Source organism: Scyliorhinus torazame, chromosome 10, assembly GCF_047496885.1.
Source record: "Scyliorhinus torazame isolate Kashiwa2021f chromosome 10, sScyTor2.1, whole genome shotgun sequence".
NCBI classification, from domain to species: domain Eukaryota; kingdom Metazoa; phylum Chordata; class Chondrichthyes; order Carcharhiniformes; family Scyliorhinidae; genus Scyliorhinus; species Scyliorhinus torazame.
The window spans coordinates 50,410,944-50,429,140 of NC_092716.1; the positions used below are offsets into that span (position 1 = coordinate 50,410,944).

General features: G+C 47.3%; 1 protein-coding gene across 2 annotated transcripts in view; it reads left to right on the forward strand.

Annotated features, from left to right (window-relative positions):
* Positions 1–18,197, forward strand: part of zcchc14 (zinc finger, CCHC domain containing 14) — a 240,193-nt gene that overhangs the window by 81,409 nt on the left and 140,587 nt on the right. The window lies entirely within an intron of this gene.

An 18,197-nucleotide genomic window follows, 5' to 3' on the forward strand; every position in this document is an offset into this window, starting at 1 on the left:
GGGGGTGAGACCCACGCAGACACGGGGAGAATGTGCAAACTCCACACGGAATGTGAACCGGGCCGGGATCGAACCCAGGTCCTTGGCGCGTGAAGCAGCAGTGTTAACCACTGCGCCACCATGCTGCCCAGTCCAGTTTTTTTAAGTAATGTGATATTTTAATTTAACATTCTGACTGTACATATTGAGTACTTCATCTTGAGATTTCAAGATATTCAACATCAAAACCAAGCAGATTGTATGAAGGATATATAGTGTACAAAAAGCGATCATAATGGGCCATGGCCTCAATTCACAAATTTTACATGGAGAAATCAGTAAAAAAACAAAATAATTTTTGCAGGGAAAAATACTAAAATTATTTTTTGGTGGGATAGGTTTTGTGAATATATGTAAGAAAATTTAGATAGTCGATATCTGGAATACCAATTTCAATCTTTTATTGAAAATATAAGTAACTCATCTTCTTGGTTTAAATTATACAAAAAGACTTCATCTTCTGGACTGCTTTAGCCAGTGTACTTTATTTTGCAACGTACTATCAACACATATTCAGTTGAAGCGTAGAAATTAAAATTGGTTCCCTGGAAAGCTGAAGCTTTTGGTCAGAAGATATGAAATAAAATTCTAAAGTTTCACATTGAGATGGTGCTATTGGTTATAGAATCATAGAAGTTTACAGCATGGAAACAGGCCCTTCGGCCCAACCAGTCCATGCCGCCCAGTTTTTACCATTAAGCTAGTCCCAGTTGCCCGCACTTGGTCCATAACCCTCTATACCCATCTTACCCATGTAACCATCTAAATGCTTTTTAAAAGACACAATTGTACCCGCCTCTACTACTACCTCTGGCAGCACATTCCAGACACTCACTACCCTCTGAGTGAAGAAATTGCCCCTCTGGGCCCTTCTGAATCTCTCCCCTCTCACCTTAAACCTATGCCCTCGAGTTTTAGACTCCCCTACCTTTGGGAAAAGATGTTGACTATCTACCTTATCTATGCCCCTCATTATTTTATAGACCTCTATAAGATCACCCCTAAGCCTCCTACGCTCCAGGGAAAAAAGTCCCAGTCTATCCAGCCTCTCCTTATAACGCGAACCATCAAGTCCCGGTAACATCCTAGTAAATCTTTTCTGCACTCTTTCTAGTTTAATAATATCCTTTCTATAATAGGGTGACCAGAACTGCACACAGTATTCCAAGTGTGGCCGTACCAATGTCTTGTACAACTTCAACAAGACGTCCCAACTCCTGTATTCGATGTTCTGACCAATGAAACCAAGCATGCCGAATGCCTTCTTCACCACCCTGTCCACCTGCGACTCCACCTTCAAGGAGCTATGAACCTGTACTCCTAGATCTCTTTGTTCTATAACTCTCCCCAACACCATACCATTAACTGAGTAGGTCCTGGCCTGATTCGATCTGCCAAAATGCATCACCTCACATTTATCTAAATTAAACTCCATCTGCCATTCGTCGGCCCACTGGCCTAATTGATCAAGATCCCGTTGCAATCCTAGATAACCTTCTTCACTATCCACTGTGCCACCAATCTTGGTGTCATCTGCAAACTTACTAACCATGCCTCCTAAATTCCCATCCAAATCATTAATATAAATCACAAATAACAGTGGACCCAGCACCGATCCCTGAGGCACACCACTGGTCACAGGCCTCCAGTTTGAAAAACAACCCTCTACAACCACCCTCTACACCACCGCCTTCTGTCGTCCAGCCAATTTTGAATCCAATTGGCAACCTCACCCTGGATCCCGTGAGCTTTAACCTTCTGCAACAACCTATCATGCGGTACCTTGTCAAAGGCTTTGCTAAAGTCCATGTAGACAACGTCTACTGCACTGCCCTCATCTACCTTCTTGGTCACCCCCTCAAAAAACTCAATCAAATTTGTGAGACATGATTTTCCACGCACAAAGCCATGCTGACTGCCCCAAATCAGTCCTTGCCTCTCTAAATGCTTGTAGATCCTGTCTCTCAGAATATCTTCTAGCAACTTACCTACTACAGACGTTAGGCTCACCGGTCTGTAGTTCCCAGGCTTTTCCCTGCTGCCCTTCTTAAACAAGGGCACAACATTCACCACTCTCCAATCTTCAGGCACCTCACCTGTGGCTGCCGATGATTCAAATATCTCTGTTAGGGGACCCGCAATTTCCTCCCTAGCCTCCCTCAACATCCTGGGATACATTTCATCAGGTCCCGGGGATTTATCTACCTTGATGCGCTTTAAGACTTCCAGCACCTCCTCCTCTGTAATATGCACACTTCTCAAGACATCACTATTTATTTCCCTTAGTTTCCTAACATCCATGCCTTTCTCCACCGTGAATACCGATGAGAAATATTCATTCAGGATCTCACCCAACCTTATGGAATCATGCTTTCACCTCTGCATTTTGGATTGAATCTTATTTGGCTCGGCTGGGTGAAAAATGATTAAGGGCAGTTTCTGACTAGCCCAGGGTAGCTTTAAGTCCATACTGCTAGACCATTCGTGATAAGAGTTAAGAGTTCTACTTGAGGAAAAAAGTCATAATTTGCAATGTAAGACACTCTTGCGGTGGGGTAAAGCCGGGGGGGGGGTAGGGGTGTGTGTGGGGGGGAGATTTTCTCTGCACTGGGTGAAATAAAGTTGTAGATCTATTCTTTCTAAATCATTTCATGATCTTTATTAAACACAATATATATTGAAATCTTACCCTACGTTAAGACTTGCCCAGCACCTATATTGTTGTACATGTTGCAAAAATAGAAATTTTGGAATGCACAGCAATTTAGTCAGAATTTATAAATGGATGAGACAAGTTAATATTTCAGGGGTGACGTTTCATCAGAAAAATATGAGTATATTTCTGACTGGTTTTCAGAACATAGAAATGAAACAATAACTTATTTTACCAGGCTGAATATACCAGAATCCAAAAATATTACTGCAATTATAACTGGTGTTTAACCATCTTTAGTTTAGAACATTGTTGAAGACTAGTTAAAGGGGAGCTCTGATAGTTCACTTAGGTTTACACTGCATTCAGTTCTCATGTTGCTGAATAGAAGAAGCGTTAAATTGAGAAGACTGGATGTATAAAGCTATCCTATTGTATGAATTTTGGCTCCCTCTGGAGGCTTGGCCAAACATAGTCTAAATTAAATCTTATGCTCCAATGACTCCACGGTGTTTTCAGTTGCCATTTTCTTTATTCATTCAGCTCAAAATATCCAACTAAAAATAACATGGATAACATATGCAAATTACATTTCTTACTGTACCATCACTGATGTTAGAATATCTGACTTCCTACTCTGGTGGAGTGCACAAATTGAAATATCACTTTGGCTGCAGGGGAATAGGGGATGCTAAAGCTGCTGTGGCAAATTGTTTTGTGTGAAAGAGATGTAGCTCCACAAGAGGAATAAAGCAGGCAAACCTATAGGGTGAAAACTACACATTTCATATTTTTTAAGTGAAAAACAACTTGAATTTATATCAATAATTTCAGAAGTATTCTCTTCAGACTAAAACATATTTTTAAAATGGACATCGAGTCAGGAAAGGTAGGATTTTAAAGATGGAGAAAAGGTAGACGTGAAAATAGCTAATACAAATAAAGGCTCCCCAATCAGTGCGAGGACACAGAGTGACGATCTACAAAGGGGTCTCCTCCTTGACATGGTGGAAAGGTTTATGTGCTTTGATGATTCCTTGAGCGATGCCGTTGGAACCTCCTTGCTCCAGGTAGGGCTACCTGTGGCAGCAAGGTCTAGCGGAAGTGCCAGACAAAATGTAGCCCAAAATCCCTCCATGGCAGAACAGACAAAAAAAATGCATCTCACCAGCTGTGAAGGTGTAAGAAGGTTGCAGTGGCAAGTTGGTTCTGCTCATCATGGTTTGACACATCATCAATATCTACCACCGTCCCATCAAGATCACATTGATAATGATAGTGTCCCAAGGGTCCCCACATTATACAAAATCGCATGCAGCCTCCTGCCAGTATCCATTTGCCAAGCCCTGTAGCGATGGAGATTATGCACACGTGCAACAGTTGCATGAAGGTCAGGCACCTGTATTGGAAGAGTTGTCTTTGGGCAGCAGCATTTGTGACTAAGCAAATAATATCCCTTCAGGATATCCTGTAATCACCGTAAATGGGAAGGAGCTAGAAAAGGAGCCATAAAATTAGGTTGTCCCCATTCCTTCTGGCTGGGGAACGCACATTGGGATGACGATGTCTGCGGTAAAAGAAAGAAAACGTTGCAGAGCAATTGTCACCACACCCCTGTTCGACAATGAGACCTGGAATATGTATCACTGATGCAAAAGCATGCTAGAGAAATTCCATCAGCAGTGCCTGTACTGCAACCTCCGGATTCAATGGGAGAACTGTGGAACAAATACTAGTATCCTTGAAGGCAGCTCCACAAATATTCAGCTAGAAGCCCCTCAAAAATGAACTTCAATGGTTTGGGCATCTCCCCCCTCCAGGTCTTGCTTTTTTCCCACTAGTTTGTGTGACATCCTGCCCCATGTGCACAAAGATCTATGATTCAAGAATTGTTGTTCAGTCACATGATGATCCATAAGTAGACGTCATCCTCATGGAGGGACAGCTGATGACAACGGGTAAGGAAAGCCCATGTGATATTATCAGGTATTGCGGTACCTAAGAGGCTGATGACCATTGGTTAAACCTAGGAGTTTACCATTGGCTGTTGATACGTAGCTCCGCCCTGACAGGCGGAGTATAAGAACCGGTACCGTCCCAGCAGCCTTTGCTTTCTGTACCGAAGCTGCTGGGGAACAAGTTCTAGTCGATTAAAGCCTTCAGTTATGAAATCACTTCGTCTTGAGTGTAATTGATCGTGCATCAGCCCAAAAGGGAAGAGTTGAAGGACTGAAGAGTTTTGGAGGAGGGCTAATCTTGGAGGCAATTGCAAAGTCATTGTATGCATGATTGAGGAGTAACCTGATTCGGGTACTAATGGTCAAAGGATATGATTAGATAGATACAGAGAGACCTTTGTGTGTATATATGCGTGTGTGTGTCAACTGGATGATAATATTTCGGCCTGAGTGAGTGGCTGGAAAGGAATGTTCCAATGGTCCAGAGCCCACTTTCCCCAGATATGGTGCCATTGTCCCATGATCAGAACCCACTTGGATTGGATTTGTTTATTGTCACGTGTACCGAGGTACAGTGAAAAGTATTTTTCTGCGAGCAGCTCAACAGATCATTATGAAAATAAAATAAATACATAATAGGGCAACACAAGGTACACAGTGTAACTACATAGGCACCGGCATCAGGTGAAGCATACAGGGGTGTAGTGTTAATCAGGTCAGTCCATAAGAGGGTCATTTAGGAGTCTGGTAACAGTGGGTAAGAAGCTGTTTTTGAGTCTGTTCGTACATGTTCTCAGACTTTTGTATCTTCTGCTCGATGGAAGAAGTTGGAAGAGTGAGTAAGCCGGGTGGGATGGTCTTTGATTATACTGCCCGCTTTCCCCAGGCAGCGGGTGGTGCAGATGGAGTCAATGGATGGGAGGCAGGTTTGTGTGATGGGCTGGGCTGTGTTCACGACTCTCTGAGGTTTCTTGCGATCTTGGGCCAAGCAGTTGCCATACCAGACTGTGATGCAGCCAGATAGGATGCTTTCTATGGTGCATCTGTAAAAGTTGGTAAGAGTTAATGTGGACATGCCAAATTTCCTTAGTTTCCTCAGGAAGTAAATGCGGTGTTTTTTTGGTGGTAGCGTCAACGTGGGTGGACCAAGACAGATATTTGGAGATGTGTACCCCTAGGAATTTGAAACTGCTAACCATCTCCACCTCGGCCCCGTTGATGCTGACAGGGGTGTGTACAATACTTTGCTTCCTGAAGTCAATGACCAGCTCTTTAGTTTTGCTGGCATTGAGGGATAGATTGTTGTCGCTGCAGCACTCCACTAGGTTCTCTATCTCCCTCCTGTATTCTGACTCGTCGTTATTCGAGATCCGGCCCACTATGGTCGTATCGTCAGTAAACTTGTAGGTGGAGTTGGAACCAAATTTTGTAACGCAGACATGTATGTACAAGGAGTATAGTAGGGGGCTAAGAATGCTGTCTTGTGGGGCCCTGGTATTGAGGACCTATTGTGGAGGAGATGTTGTTTATTCTTACTGATTGTGGTCTGTGGGTCAGAAAGTCGAGAATATAGTTGCAGAGTGACGAGCCAAGTCCTAGGTTTTGGAGCTTTGATATGAGCTTGGCTGGGATTATAGTGTTGAAGGCGGAGCTGTAGTCAATAAATAGGAGTCTGATGTAGGAGTCCTTGTTGTCGAGGTGCTCTAGGGATGAGTGTAGGGCCAGGGAGATGGCGTCTGCTGTGGATCGATTGCGAATTGCAGTGGATCAAGGCGTACTGTGAGTACGGAGATGCTGCGCTTCATGACCAACCTCCCGAAGCACTTCATTACGACTGATGTCAGGGCCTTACGACTGATGTCAGGGCCACCGGTTGGTAATCATTGAGGCACGTTGCTTGGTTCTTCTTTGACACCGGTATAATGGTGGTCTTCTTGAAGCAGGTGGGGACCTCAGAGCTGAGTCGGGACAGGTTAAAGATGTCTGTGAACACATCTGCCAGCTGGTCCACGCAGGCTCTGAGTGCACGACCAGGGATCCTGTCCGGACCCGTCGCCTTCCAAGGGTTCACTTTGAGGAAGGCCGATCTGACTTCGGAAGCTGCGATGGTGGGTATGGAGGTGTTATGGGCTGCTGGGGCACTCAACAGCAGATTATTGGTTTACTGCTTGAACCGAGCATAGAATGCATTGAGTTAATCGGGGCAGGGCGCGTTGCTGCTGGAGATACTGCTCAGCTTCGTTTTGTAGCTCGTTATGTTGTTTAGGCCTTCCCACAACCGCCAAGAGTTTGTAACGCTAGTCTTTGACTCTAGCTTCGTCTGATATTCTCCCTTGGCATCTCGAATGGCTTTCCGGAGGTCGTACCTGGATTTCTTGTATAGGTCAGGATCGCCTGACTTGAACGCCTCAGTTCACTCGGGAGTCGATCTCGTGATTGAGCCATGGTTTCTGGTTGGGGAAACGTACGTACTGCTTTCTTTGACACAGAGTCATCCACACATTTGCTGATGAAGTCAGTGACGGTAGTGGCATACTCATTTAAATTGGTCGCTGAGTTCTTGAATATGGACCAGTCCACTGTCTCTAAGCAGTCACGTAGGAGCTCTTCTTTTTCCTCGGTCCAGCACTGCACGACTTTTTCCCACACCAGTCTTTGAGCCATGCATTCATGCCTCTAATGTGCAATTTGCACATGGCTCCGGTAATAATCCAGAGATTATGATCTTTGAGGTTCTGCTTCTTAATTTGGTGCCTAGTTCCTCATATTGACTATGCAGATTCGCCATCTTTGTCCTGCCTATGTATTAGGACTATGACGACAGGTTCCTCCCCTCCCACTGCAAGTTTTCCTCCAGCCCCGAGCAGCTATCCCAAACCCTGGCAACACAGCCATCTGGAGTGATCAGAGAATGGTGCCAATCCCTCTGACTATACTATCCCCTGCTATCTTGACATTCCTTTTTGCTCCTCCCACTTGAATGCTAGATTCTGAAACAAAAACAAAAAATGTTGGACAATCTCAGCAGGTCTGACAACATGTGTGGAGAGAGAATGGAGCTGACATTTTGAGTCTGGATGACTCTGTCAAAGCTAGAGAGAACTGGAAATAGGATAATATTTATACTGAGTGGGGCTGATGGCAAGGAGCAGTGGGGCTGGATAGAGGTCCAACGATAGGTGGAGATTGACTAAGATGTCGTGGATAAAAAGACAAAGGGAATGTAAATGATGATGATAATGACTAAGAAGGGTGCTGATAATGGCACGTTAAGAGATCAGAATGTGTTAAATGCTGAACAGGGGGAAGCAGCGTGTGAAAGGATAACTTGGAACAGGGACAGATGGCCCTAGTGGGGTGGGGGGAGGGGAGACAGGTAAGGGGAAAACGAATCAATGGCAGAAATGAAAATAAATTGATAGAAATAAAAATGGGATGAAGGTGGAGGAGAGAGTTCACAGACTGAAATTGTTGAACTCGATGTTAAGGCTGTAACGTGCCTAATTGGAAGATGAGGCGCTGTTCCTCCAATTTGCGCTGGGCTTCACTGGAATATTGCAGCAGGCCAAGGACGGACATGTGGACATGAGAGCAGGATGGTGAGTTGAAATGGCAAGCGTCATAAATATCTGGGTCCTGCTTGCGGACGGACCGAAGGTGTTTTGCAAAGCCGTCACCCAGCCTGCATTTAGTCTCTCCAATGTAGAGTAATTGCGTTGGGAGCAGCAAATGCAATAGACCAGATTGAAGGAGGTGCATGTGAAGCACTGCCTCGCTTGAAAAGGCCCCTGGATGTTGAGCAGGGAGGAGATAAAGGGGCAGGTGTTGCACCTTCTGCGATTGCACAACTCATCGGTACATCAATGACTGTTTTGGGTGCTGCTTTTCGTTCTCGTCTGGACCTAAAAAAATGTATCAATTTTGTTTCCAATTTCTACTGCTCGATCACCTTCACTGGTCCATCTCCGACACCCCCCTTCTCTTCCTTGACCTTTCTATCTCCATTTCTGGGGATAGACTGTCCACTAATATCCATTACAAGCTCACCAACTCCCACAGCTACCTCGACTACAGCTCTTCACACCCCACATCCTGTAAGGACTCCATCCTCTCCTCCATCGTATCTGTTCTGATGATGCCACTTTCCAAAACTGCTTGACATGTTGTCTTGCTTTCTTTTTTTTTTAATAAACATTTTTTTAAATTTATCAAATATAAACAATAATATACATATGGACAAAAATATATTTGCAATATAAATTTAATAAACAATCAAATAAAAAAGAAAGAACCAAATCAAAAGTAGAAAGGCAGGTAATGAGTGCAATGGAACAAGGAACCCCGATTACTGAACTAACCCCACTAACCTATTGCCCCCCCCACCCTCTAACGTGTCCAGATCTTTAAAGAAAGAAATGAATGGCCGCCATCTCTGGTAGAACCTCCCCACTGAGCCTCTGACCTACTTGACATTTTCCAGATGCAAGACCGATATCATATCTTCCACCCATGTGGATGCCTTGGGTGGTCAGGGAGCTCTCCAGTTGGGTAATATTCACCTCCTGGCTATTAAGGAAGCGAAGGCAAGAACATCCACCTTTACGCTGTAGAAAGGCAGGGAGTCCGAAACCCCAAATATTACAACTAGCAGGCAAGGTTGTAGGGTTTTGTGCAAAATCTTGGATATTATGTTGAAAAAGGAGGCCCAATATCTAGCAAGCTTAGGACAAGACCAAAATGCAAGCGTGTGATTAGCCGGTGTAAGTGAACACCGGTCATACTTATGCTCCATGTCTTGAAAGAATCCACACATCCTTGTCTTTGTCCAATGCATTCTACATAGCACTTGGAACTGAACCAAATTCAGTCTGGCACAGGGTGAAGTGGAGTTCACCCTGTAGAGGGCTTCTCTCCAAACTGCCTCAGTAAGCACAGAACCTAGTTCCTCCACCCATTTCTCGTATACTCTATCCAAAGGGGAAGGATGCGAAGATAGAATGACGTTGTACTGATTAGAAATTGACCCTTTCCCCTGCTGTGCCAATGGAAAAAGGAGGGGCTGGGGGAAGGAGGAAAAGAACCTTCCATAAGAAATCCAGAATTTGAAAAAAACAAAAAAGGTTGGGACCAGTCAGATTGTATCTGTCTCTGCGTTTTCAAGACTGGCAAAGCCTCCATCTAAAAATAAATCCCCAAAGTGTACCAGACCGCCCGTCCTCCAGGGCCTAAACAGTGGGTCCAAGCTCAAAGACACAATGAGGTGGTTGTCACATATCGAGGCAAGTGAGGACAGTGAGAGAAGATTGAAGTGCCGCTGAAACTGCTTCCAAATCTTGAGGTAGGTAATCACCACAAGGTTTGAGGAAAGACCTACCGGGAAAAAGGGCAACGGTGTGGTGCGGTAGGGAGGAGGCTCCTCACATGAATTGGCAAAGTAGGTTAAGGGATAGGTCATTAAAGATGCAGCAGCAAAGTTTTAAGCTGATATTTCAGAACACACAGAATAGATGCAGCCCAATGAGTATCAAAATGTCCAAGGGACAAACTTGCCTTCAATGGTTGAACCAGAAAGGTTAAAGATAGTGGGGTGGATTCTCCATTGCCTGCCACCAGTAGCGGGCTTCCAGATCCAGCAGAGAATGGAAAATTGGCTGAAAAACTGGATTGGCACCAGGCACTAATCCTGTTCCAATGCTCCAGTCCACCGCCGGTGGCGACAGCAAACTATAAGCCCCATGTCGGTGGCACCATGCAAATTGATCATTTGCATCCGATTATCTAGTGATATCAAGGGAGTCAGTACATGACAGAGGTGACCGCCAAAGTCCATTGGATGGCCCCCCGGCCCGATCAGCCCCCCCCCCCCCCCTTCCAGACCACCCCCTCAACAGAAACTTCCACCAGAGACACCCATCAGTCACCCCTGCCTGAAAGCTGAAGAGCAGTCCAGACAATGGAGTGAAAATTCACTGCATTTTCACTAACCCTTCACTAACATTTGCTATCTCAGACAAAAGTGTTTAATGCAGCAGCTGTTGCAAGTGTCAGAGGCTTCCTGCAAAGTCAAGAACACTTCAAAGGGCTGCAAATCCCTTGACAGCTGTTGAAATGCAAATCTTCCATGCAATTTCACACAGTAATACATTGCATTAGCCAGTGATTGACAGTTTTATTACTCCAAAGACAGCTGCTTGGTGGATTGTTGATCTACCCACCTTTCCCTTCCCGCTTGAAGGCATCTTTGCTGACTACAAAGTTTATAAATATTCTTGCTATGATAGTTCCTCACCACATCAAAAACAGCAAAGGGCTTAGAAAAAGAAAAGGGGTGTTTGATTGAGGGACTGGGGGGTTCTGATGGGGCGGGCTGGGGATCATGGGGGGGGTCGGGTCACCTTCATGCGTGCGTGCTGTGCCCGTTATTCCCTTGGCGGGAGGTAGGAAGAATGCCCTACTTGTCAGTGGAGCGTGAGCAGGATTTGTATTGTGGAGGGGAGGGGGACCCGCTGTCGGATCTTGGTATCAGGCCGCCTGCTCAAAATGGCGTCCCAATACCGATGGAATCCCGTGAGTTCTCCTCCATGCATAAATTTGCATGGAAAAGGAGAGTGATCACAGCTGGGCCCTGCTCCTAGCACCAGCGGACACCAATCTCGATTCTCCACTGCCGCGAGCACTTAGTCTCCAGAAGAGAGAATCCAACCCAGTATCAAACTATGCAAAGACAAGTGGCAGGTCAGTAGATTGACAAAACATAGGGAACAGCCAAGGATGACTAAAGGTTAATAATTTAAGGATATGAGAGAAAGCTAGCCAGAAGTATAAAAATAGATAGTAAGAGTTTTAATAAATATTTTAAAAAGAAAAGAGTTAACAAAAGTCCGCATTGGTCCAATAGTGAGTGAGTCTGGAGAATTGATAATGTAAAACAAGGAGATGACATAAGTTTAACAAGTATTTTGCATCAGTCTTCACTACAAAGGATACAAGTAGCATCCTAGAAGCAACTTAAAAACCAGGAAATGGAAGCAAATCTCAGGAAAATTACAGTCGCGTAGAAGTGGTGCTGAGTAAATTGTTGGAGCTGCGGCTGACGAGCCTGGGTCTGATGGACCTCCCCCTAGGATCGTAAAAGAAGTGTATATGGGATGCATTGGTTTTAATTGTCCAAGACGCCCCAGATTCGAGGATGGTCCCATTAGATTGGAAGATAGAAAATGTAACTTAATTATTCCAAAAGGCAGGAATCTACAGGCCAGATAGCTTAACAGATGTCGTAGGACAAATGCTAGAAGTAATTATTAAGAATGTTAGAGAGGGCATTTGGATACTGTTATGTGCGTGTCCCTTTGAGGAAGGTTTTTGTCTTATCATATGGCTTCAGAGATGTCATTGTGTGGATGGAGCTGGGCTGTGGCTCTGGGACTTTCTTTTGGTTTCACTTTCACATTTGGCTGCTGTGGACTCAGACAGAGAACAGAAGTTTTTTTGGACTGCCTCTCTATCTTCATTTTAAACGCTGTTTCCAGACTGCTTGGTAATTTAAAAAAGATAATTGCTTTCTGGAAGGAATTCAAACCTGTTTGAAAAGGGGAACAGAGTATCAATAAAATGTCTTAAAGACAGTGAGGATGCCATGTGCTGGGCCACGTCTTTGAAAAGGGGTTTCCGGCTTTACTTGGATTTTGTTATTGAATTGGAACAGTTAAGGGGGATCTCATTAAGGGTTATATATAGATTACTGTAGTTGTGTGGGGTCTTTATGTTTGTAGTTGAAAGAAATTCTTGCTGTTTGTGTATATACAAATGTTAACTAAATACTTAGAATAAAGCTTGTTTTTTAAAATTAAAAGCACCCAAGAAGTCCGTTGAATAACACCTGAAAGGCAGGCTCTTGTGCTCATCCCTGCCAAATTCAACAAACCGTTCTAGATCACGTGAACTCCATAATATACTTTGGAGTTTTTTTAAACCCTGGCCCGTAACAGTACGTTCAAGGTAAACAGGGATTGTCAACATGATTTTGTGAAAGGGAAATCTTGTTTAACCAACTTTTTGGAGTTATTTGAGGAGATAACGTGCTGTGAATGAAGGTAGATGTATTAAACTTCAATTTCCAGAAGGCATTTGATAAACTGCCATGTCAAATGTTATTGCAGGGTTGCAGAAGACCAAACAGGCTTTGTGAAGGGCAGGCAGCTCGCGAGTAATGTGAGATGGCTGTTGAATGTGATGATGAATCCGTTGGGGCTCTGGTACCGGAGGTGGTGGAGTTCATGGATGCCAAGAAGGCATTTGATCGGTTGGAGTGGCAGTACCTGTTCGAGGTTTTGGGAAGGTTTCAGTTTCGGCCGGGATTTGCGGCATGGGTGCGATTGCTGTATGTGCGCCAAGAGCGAGGGTGAGGACAAATGATATGAGCTCACAAAGCTTTGACTTACACAGGAGTATGAGGCAGGGGTGCCCGCTGTCGCCGTTGCTATTTGCACTGGCCATAGAATCGTTGGCGATGGCTCTTAAGGTGTCGGCAGAGTGGTGGGGGATTATGAGGCACAGGGGGAGCATCGGGTGCCGCTCTATGCCAAGGACTTGTTGCTGTATGTTTTGGCTCCGTTGGAGAGTATGGGAAGGATTATGGGCCTGCTGGGAAGATTTGGAGGGTTCTCGGAGTACAAACCGAATGAAGGGAAAAGCAAGGTTTTCCCGGTGAATGAGCTGGGATGGCGGGCTAATTTAGGGGGGATGCGACTTCCGGGTGCGGCGATGACCAGCTAAGTCGCACGTTTCGGCAGCTCCCGTTGGAATGGACTTTTGGGCTCTTAATAGGAGCCCCAACGGCAATTTAAACGGCCAAAAACACTGTGCGGTAAACCAGAAGGGAATCCCCCCGGACACGCATGGAAAAGGGAGAGGATAGCGGCCGGATTACGGAGGATCCTCTGGAGCAGCGGCAAGGAAGGGAAGCTCAAAGCAAGATGGCGCCGGAAGGTGGCCGTTTGTTATGGGGCCCGGAGCAACAAGAGTTCCTGCGGTGCTGTGTGGAAGAGCTGAAGAAGGAGTTGAAGATGGAGCTGTTGGCCCCGATATTACAGGCGATTAAAGGGCTAAAGGAAGAGCAGAGGACCCAAGAGCTGGAGCTTCGGGTCGTGAAGGCAAAGACTACTGAAAACGAAGATGAAATACAGGGCCTGGTGGTGAAGGCAGAAACACACGAGGCACAGCACGAAAGGTGTGTGGAGAGGTTGGAAGCACTGGAGAATAATTCGAGGAGGAAGAATTTAAGAGTCCTGGGTCTTCCCGAAGGCGCAGAAGGGGCGGACGTCGGGACATATGTGAGCACGATGCTTCACTCGCTAATGGGATCGGAGGCCCCGACGGGCCCTTTGGAGGTGGAGGGAGCTTATCGAGTTCTGGCGCAAAGACCAAAGGCTGGAGAAATACCTCGAGCTATAGTGGTGAGGTTTCTCCGCTACAATGACAGAGAGACGGTCCTCAGATGGGTGAAGAAAACTCGGAGCTGTAGGTGGGAGAACGCGGTGATCCGCGTATACCAGGATTGGAGTGCGGAGGTGGCGAGAAGGAGGGCAAGTTTCAATCGGGCTAAGGCGGTGCCTCACAAAAAGAAGGTTCAGTTTGGAATGTTGCAACCGGCGAGATTGTGGGTCACACACCAAGGGAAGCACCACTACTTTGAGACGGCAGAAGAGGCGTGGACATTCATTGTGGACGAGAAGCTGGAATAGTCTGGCGAGAGAAAGAGCTTCTGGGACAAAGTGGTGGGGTGATTATGTGGGGCGGGGAGGGGGAAGGGGGGGGGGATGATTTTTCAATTTGTTAATTCTGTGATCCTGTAACTTTTCTCTCTTCCCCATGTTGGGGGGGGGGGCGGGAGAGGGGAGAGAGTATGAGGAACTGTGGGCGTCGGCCATTAGGGGCGGGGCCGAGTGGGAAACGCGGGCTTTGTTCCCGCGCTATGGTAATTGTGGCGGGAACAGGGACGCAGGAAGGAGGGGGCTTCGCACAGTGGGAGCCGAGTACAAGGGGGGAAGCCGAGGTCAGCCAGAGTTTGCTGACTTCTGGGAGCAACATGGGGGGTGCAACTACGCTAGAGGGGGATCTAGCGGAGGTGGGGGTAGGGGGGGAGGGGGGTTAACTGGGTTGCTGCTGCTAAGGAGAAGGGGGAGCTGTTATGGGATGGGGTGGCCAAGGCGGGAGGGCACCGTCGGGGGGATATATGGATACGTGGGAACCGGGTGAGGAGCTGGGTTAAAAAAAGGGATGGCTAGTCGGGGGGGGGGGGGGGGGGGTAAAGAGCCCCCCAACCCGGCTGATCACGTGGGACGTGAGAGGGCTGAACGGGCCGATTAAAAGGGCACGGGTACTCGCACACCTAAAGAAATGAAAGGCAGATGTGGTTATGTTGCAGGAGACGCATCTGAAACTGATAGACCAAGTCAGACTACGTAAAGGATGGGTGTGGCAGGTGTTTCATTCGGATTTAGATGCGAAGAATAGGGGGGTGGCTATCTCAGTGGGGAAACGGGTACTGTTTGAGGCAAAGACCATAGTGGCGGATAGTGGGGGTAGATATGTGATGGTGAGTGGCAGATTGCAAGGGGAGGCGGTGGTTCTGGTGAACGTATACGCCCCGAACTGGGATGATTCAAATTTTATGAGGCGTATGTTAGGACGTATCCCGGACCTGGAGGCGGGAAAGTTGGTAATGGAGGGAGACTTCAATACGGTGCTTGATCCAGGGCTGGATCAGTCGAGGTCCAGGACCGGGAGGAGGCCGGCAGCGGCCAGGGTGCTCAAGGACTTCATGGAGCAGGTGGGAGTGGTAGACCCCTGGAGATTTAGTAGACCTAGGAGTAAGGAGTTCTCATTTTTCTCCCATGTTCACAAAGTATACTCACGGATAGACTTTTTTGTCTTGGGAAGGGCACTGATTCCGAAGGTGACAGGGACGGAGTATACGGCCATAGCCATTTCGGACCACGCTCCACATTGGGTAGACCTGGAGGTAGGAGAGGAAAAAGAACAGCACCCACTCTGGAGAATGGATATGGGCTTATTGGCAGATGAGGGGGTATGTTTAAGGGTGAGGGGGTGTATCGAAAGTTACTTGGAGCTTAATGACAATGGAGAGGTTCAGGTGGGAGTGGTCTGGGAGGCGTTGAAGGCGGTGGTCAGAGGGGAACTGATATCCATAAGGGCACATAAAGGGAAGCAAGAGGGTAAAGAAAGGGAGCGATTGTTGAGAGAACTTCTGAGGGTGGACAGGCAATATGCAGAGGCACCGGAGGAGGGACTGTACAGGGAAAGACAAAGGTTACATGTGGAATTTGACCTGCTGACCACGGGTAAGGCAGAGGCACAGTGGAGGAGGGCACAGGGTGTACAGTATGAGTATGGAGAGAAGGCGAGTCGGCTACTGGCCCACCAATTGAGGAAGAGGGGAGCAGCGAGGGAGATAGGTGGGGGGAGAGATGAGGAGGGAGAGATGGAACGGGGAGCGGAGAGAGTGAACGGGGTGTTCAAGGCATTCTATGAGAGGTTATATAAGGCTCAGCCCCCGGAAGGGAAGGAGGGAATGATGTGTTTCCTGGATCAGCTGGAATTCCCGAAGGTGGAGGAGCAGGAGAGGGCGGGACTGGGAGCACAGATTGAGATGGAGGAGGTGGTAAAAGGGATTGGGAGCATGCAGGCGGGGAAGGCCCCGGGACCAGACGGATTCCCGGTGGAATTTTATAGGAAATATATGGACCTACTGACCCCGCTTTTGACGAGAACCTTTAATGAGGCCAGGGAAAGGGGGCAGTTGCCCCCGACTATGTCAGAGGCGACGATATCGCTCCTTTTGAAGAAAGAAAAAGACCCGCTGCAGTGTGGGTCCTACAGGCCCATTTCCCTTTTAAACGTAGATGCTAAGCTCCTGGCCAAGGTGATGGCGACGAGGATAGAGGACTGTGTCCCGGGGGTGGTCCACGAGGATCAAACTGGGTTCGTTAAGGGGAGACAGCTGAACACGAACATACGGAGGTTGCTAGGGGTAATGATGATGCCCCCACCAGAGGGGGAGGCGGAGATAGTGGTGGCGATGGACGCTGAGAAAGCATTCAACAGAGTGGAGTGGGATTATCTGTGGGAGGTGCTGAGGAGATTTGGTTTTGGAGAAGGGTTTATTGGATGGGTACAGCTGCTATATAGGGCCCCGGTGGCGAGTGTGGTCACGAACAGGCAGAGGTCTGACTACTTCCGTCTTTATAGAGGGACGAGGCAGGGGTGTCCCCTGTCTCCGTTACTGTTTGCATTGGCGATTGAGCCCCTGGCCATAGCACTGAGGGGCTCCAGGAAGTGGAGGGGAGTACTCAGGGGAGGAGAAGAACACCGGGTATCATTGTATGCAGATGATTTATTGCTGTATGTTGCGGACCCAGTGGAGGGGATGCCTGAGATAATGCAGACACTCAGGGAGTTTGGGGAATTTTCGGTGTACAAATTGAATATGGGGAAGAGTGAGTTGTTTGTGGTGCATCCGGGGGAGCAGAGCAGGGGAATAGATGATTTACCGCTGAGGAAGGTAACAAGAGATTTCCGGTACTTAGGGATTCAGATAGCCAGGAGTTGGGGAACCTTACATAGGCTTAATTTAACAAGATTGGTGGAACAGATGGAGGAGGATTTTAAGAGGTGGGACATGGTGCCCCTGTCACTGGTGGGTAGGGTGCAGGCGGTCAAAATGGTAGTCCTCCCGAGATTCCTTTTTGTGTTTCAGTGCCTTCCGGTGATGGTCACGAAGGCTTTTTTCAAGAAAATTGAGAAAAGTGTCATGAGTTTTGTGTGGGCCGGGAAGACCCCGAGAGTGAGGAGGGGGTTCTTGCAGCGTAGCAGGGATAGGGGGGGACTGGCACTACCGAGCCTAAGTGAATACTACTGGGCCGCCAATATCTCAATGGTGTGTAAGTGGATGGGAGAAGGGGAGGGAGCGGCGTGGAAGAGATTGGAGATGGCGTCCTGCAAAGGAACCAGCCTACAAGCACTGGCGACGGCGCCGTTGCCGTTCTCCCCGAAGAAATACACCACAAGTCCAGTGGTGGTGGCAACGCTAAAAATTTGGGGGCAGTGGAGACGACATAGGGGAAGGACGGGAGCCTCGGTGCGGTCCCCGATAAGAAATAATCATAGGTTTGTGACGGGGAGAATAGATGGGGGAGTTGGAGCATGGCAGAGAGCTGGGGTTGTGCAACTGAGAGATCTGTTCGTAGACGGGACGTTTGCGAGTCTGGGAGCGCTGACGGAAAAATATGGGTTGCCCCAAGGGAATGCATTTCGGTACATGCAACTGAGGGCTTTTGCGAGGCAACAGGTGAGGGAATTCCCGCAGCTCCCGACGCAGGAGATTCAAGATAGAGTGATCTCAGGGACATGGGTGGGGGATGGTAGGGTGTTGGATATATACAGGGAAATGAGGGACGAGGGGGAGATCATGGTGGATGAGCTGAAGGTGAAATGGGAAGAAGAGCTGGGGAAAGAGATTGAGGAGG